This window comes from Sciurus carolinensis, chromosome X (genome assembly GCF_902686445.1).
Source record: "Sciurus carolinensis chromosome X, mSciCar1.2, whole genome shotgun sequence".
NCBI lineage: Eukaryota > Metazoa > Chordata > Mammalia > Rodentia > Sciuridae > Sciurus > Sciurus carolinensis.
This window is the reverse complement of record NC_062232.1, coordinates 43,661,505-43,666,080: the sequence shown is the minus strand read 5'-3', so window position 1 is coordinate 43,666,080 and position 4,576 is coordinate 43,661,505. Positions and strand designations below refer to the sequence as shown.

At 37.2% G+C, this 4,576-nt stretch overlaps 1 pseudogene; it reads right to left on the bottom strand.

Annotated features, from left to right (window-relative positions):
* Positions 1–554: 554 nt before the first annotated feature.
* On the bottom strand, positions 555–2,116 carry LOC124972673 (hippocampus abundant transcript 1 protein-like; annotated as a pseudogene).
* Between the last annotated feature and the right edge of the window lie 2,460 nt (positions 2,117–4,576).

The window sequence follows — 4,576 nt, the reverse complement described above, 5'->3', positions numbered from 1 at the left end:
AAATGGAGTATAACTTCCCATTGGTCTTTTGTAGATTTTAGTACAACTTTAAGTTTTTTTAAATGCAAACAATTCTTTATTTTAGTGCATCTGCATTAAGGGTTTGAATTATTTGATCCAAGATTTTACAATATTAAAATCTGACTCAATTTTATAACATTAAAATGAACAGGTCCACAACCATACTGTTTGAGAGTCTACATAAATAAAGTTAAAGCTCAACACCTTAAGGAAATGGTAGCAGAGACATATGCTAATATCTAAGAAGTTACATACATAGTTTTTAATTAAAGGATGTGTAATACAACAGTTTATTGACAAGAAATTGGTGCTAATAAACAAAAGATTTCTTTTCAAAAGGAATTGTAACATCTTTGGAAAACTATCCAGTTCTTTCTTCAGTTTCCAGAGTTCATGCAGATAATTTCTTAAGACAATCTTAAAGTACACTGCAGATGGAAATGGAATGTACATCCAGAACTACAGGTGAAAACTAAGACCTTGGTGCTGATAGAAAAATCTTCCTGATTGAAAAATCTTCCTGATTTCAGTCATCACACATTTGTGTCCTGGAGTAAAAGTTCTTTGGCTTCTGTTGGCACTTGTGTACTGAGGATGGCTGAGACTGTCACAGTGTTTTCTCCAACTGCTGGACTATAAGCTTAAATTGTTATGTTCTAGAATAAACAAGGCAACAAGCAGAGCCAAAAGTACCAAACAGACTCCAAAGAGAAAGGGGGGAGGGCATGGATTATGGAATTCTGTTCTAAGTGGTGCTGAGGACTTGTATTTGTTCTCACGTCTGTTCCTGTTATTGGCAGTTCTTTAAGTTCCACATGAAAGATGTAGAAAATAAATCCATAAAGAGCTAAGTCCAGATCATTGCACAATCCTCAAATTCCCGCTATCATTCTTTTTTTTCTTGTGGTGGTGGGATTGAACCCAGGGCCTTGTGCATGTGAGGCAAGCACTCTACTAACTGGGTTATATCCCCAGCCCCTGTTATCATTCCTTGAACAACACTTGTTGATTAGCATCAGCAGTTCATTAAACAAGTGCACTAACAGCTGGAAAGGTAATTTAAGACATGGCTACTACTGCCCAAGCAGTCCACATCTTCCAAGGTTCTGAACCAAAGTCATACCATGCCAGCTGTAATATTTGAAATCCTAGACCCAATAAAATGGTGCTCTTATTTCTAATTGACCTCATAAGTAAACTCAAGATAAGGTCTGTGCAATAATGGAAAGAATAACAAGGGCTGCTATAAATGTAGCAACATTTTCTGGTGAAAATTTCATTATCTGCCTAAGGTATTGAAAAAAACTGGAATATTTGCCTGCCTCTGGTAGGTAGGAAACACCATAATGCAGATTAGCAACACTATGGAATCCTGACCCACTTTTTTAAGGATGGAAAGGGGTTGGCATATTCCCAGGAAATGTGTGCTCCCCGTGATGCTGGCTGCCTCTTCTCAGGCAATGACTCTGGTACAGCAACAAGGATAAAACAACTATCTAGCAAAGCTATTGCTGTAGCTAGAACCACCAGTAAGCTGTCCCCATACACTCGTTCAAGGTAAGCTCCAATTGCAGGGCTGGTGACTAAACTTACAGCAAATGTTGCTGAAACCAGTCCATAAGCCATGCTTCTTTCATGTTCTTGAGTTATATCTGCCATGTATTAAAGTTCCACTGAGAAAGTCACTGCAAAAACCCCAGAAACAGAGATAACAGCAAAGTACCACCATGGGCTGATTGTCATTAAAGGAATTGGGGCACATGCAAAAAATACTGTTAGCAAGAATAATTTTCGGCCCCAATCATCAGAAAAAGCACCAATAAGTGGGGCACTGAGGAATGACAATAAATCCTTTACTCCTTGAATTAGGCCATTCATCAGAAATGTATGTTTAGGGAAGGTTTCACGTAACACCACCAACGTGGGTTGCCATCAATAGTCCCCAAGCAAAAAACTCCCAAAAGATGACAATAACTGCAAGATAAACACTAGGAGAACCTGTTCCTTAAGGAGTGCCTCCGTTCTTAATGATGATCTTCTTAGCCAGCATGGTACTGCCATTTCTGGCCCGTTTCTTCTTGTTTCCGTGGGTCATTTTTACCATCCTCAATTCCTGGTATTGCTGCAGTCTCTCCCCTGATGGCAAGGGCCATCCTGCTACTACTGCCAGGTGGAGCCACTGGGGCTCCCGCCATTTTCTTGAGGGCCCTTGAGAAGCTTTAAATTTCTTGTGCCCTACCTATGGGTGCCCAATACCTGGTCTATGAAAACTTTTTAACTATATAGTCATGTACAATGGAGTAGTTAAAAAATAACCCGCCTGGTCCTGTGATTGTTATTTGACTGTTTGCTAAGGTTGCAGCAGTTAGGTACTCTTTGGAGGAGGGTCTAATGGAAAGGTCATGCCTGGGCCCTGTCTTTCTATTCCTTTGCCTGTCTCAAGAGACACTTTCTTTTCTGCTTCTAGGTTAAAAGGGATATCTGACCTGTTGGTGACTGAAAAAAAAAAAAAAAAACCCTGGCAAATGGTAAATCTAGATGAAAGCTATAAAGTGTTTTCTGTGTATATTCATGTACATGTGCATATTTTATGTTGTGTCTGCATGGTACCAAATTGGCTTATAAATTTATAAGCTTATAAAATTTTAAGACAATAAATCCAAATACCTTTTAGTTTAAATGACTTAAGTAAATCTTTGAAAAATAAATTTGTTGGTAAAGTAAAATTATTAACCCACATGTTTTTCTAGGTGGTCAGCAAATCAAAGTGTTGCTTTCCATAATATTTGCTTTTGAAATTTTCTTTGGCAGATAAAAGATGACTTAAAATGTTACCTGTGCTTATCTGATATTTTGTTTTTTATTGGTAACCTAAAATTAACTGTTAAAAATAGGTAGATTAGGACTGGGGTTGTGGCTCAGTGGTGGAGCTGCTTGCCTAGCAGGTATGAGGCACTGGGTTCAATCCCCAGCAGCACATTAAAAAAATTAAATAAAGGTATTGTGTCCATCTACAAATAAAAATATTTTAAAACATAGGTAGATTAGGTTTGATATAAATGAAATTTATAAATGTATTAGAGAAGATATTTAATCAATTTGCAAAGTTGAAGTGTTATGTCCTTAGGACAAAAGTAACTCCACTTTGAAAATCAGAACCTGCCCACCCAGGCATGACCTTTCCATAAGACCCTCCTCCAAAGAGTACCTAACTGCTGCAACCATAGCAAACAGCCAAATAACAATCACAGGACCAGGTGGGTTATTTTTTAACTACTCCATTGTACATGACTATATAGTTAAGTTTTTTCCTGCAGGCTGCTGCACCTTGCTGAAGGACAGCCTGGCAGACTCTGTCAATGAACCATTGCTTGAACTCAGACATGGGTCTCTTGTGTATATTTGTGCCAGCTGCCATAACAAAGTACTAAAACATCAACTAGTAAATATAAATTCAAATACTCATCTAAAATTTTATAACTTGGGTTCATTAATAAACATGTTTTTATAAATTGTTGATATATGGAAAGAATGGTTTGAGATTGCTTTGTTTCTAGTTCTTCAATAACAGCAAGGTTACTAAGAGTTAAAATTCTAATTAACAGATGTAATTCTGTATGTAAAAATGCAAAAAAAGTTGTACTGAGAAAAATATCTGTAAAATGCAATTTCATCTTATTTAAAATAAGTAATTTGTCTAACTCTAAAGTTTTTGCAAGGATATATTTCAGAATATAAATTTAAGAATCAACAACTAAAGATAGTGAAAGTTATAGGTATGGAAATATATTTTTGGTAAGGAAAAGTGAATATTTCTGAATGAAAAATACATTTTGTATGGTAAAGTCTAAGTTACAAAAGGCTTGTAGAACATAAATCTACAAGTTCGTGTATGTGATAAGTTGGTTATAATTAACACAGTCAAAGTTGTTTTTGTTTTTTGGTACTGGGGATTGAACCCAGGGCCTTGTGCTTGTGAGGTAAGCACTCTACCAACTGAGCTATCTCCCCAGCCCCACAAAGTCTTTTAAGTGCTTTTCTTTTTTGTGGGGGGTGGGAGACTGGTGATTTATTCTAGGGGCACTTTACCATTAACCTACATCCCAGCACTTTTAAAATTTTTTAAATTTTGAGACAGGTTCTCACTAAGTTGCTTAGGGCCTTGCTAAGTTACTGAGACTAGTCTTGAACTTGTGATTCTCCTGTCTCAGGCTCCTGAGTCTCTGGGATTATAGGCATACACCATCAAGCCCAGTTTATTTAAGGTTTTTTCCTAAGGTCAAAATTTAATGTATTGGGCTTGGGTTGTGGCTCAGTGGTAGAGTGCTTGCCTAGCATGTGTGAGGCATGGAGTTTGATTCTCAGCACCACATACAAATAAAGGTCCCTCAACACCTAATAAAAACTTTAAAATTAATGGATTGCCAGACATGTCTAATCCCAGGGGATCAGGAGACTGAGACAGGAGGATTGCAGGTTCAAAGTCAGCCTCAGAAATTTAGCAAGAATCTAAGTAATTTAGTGAGACCCTGTCTCAAAATAAAAAATAAAAAGG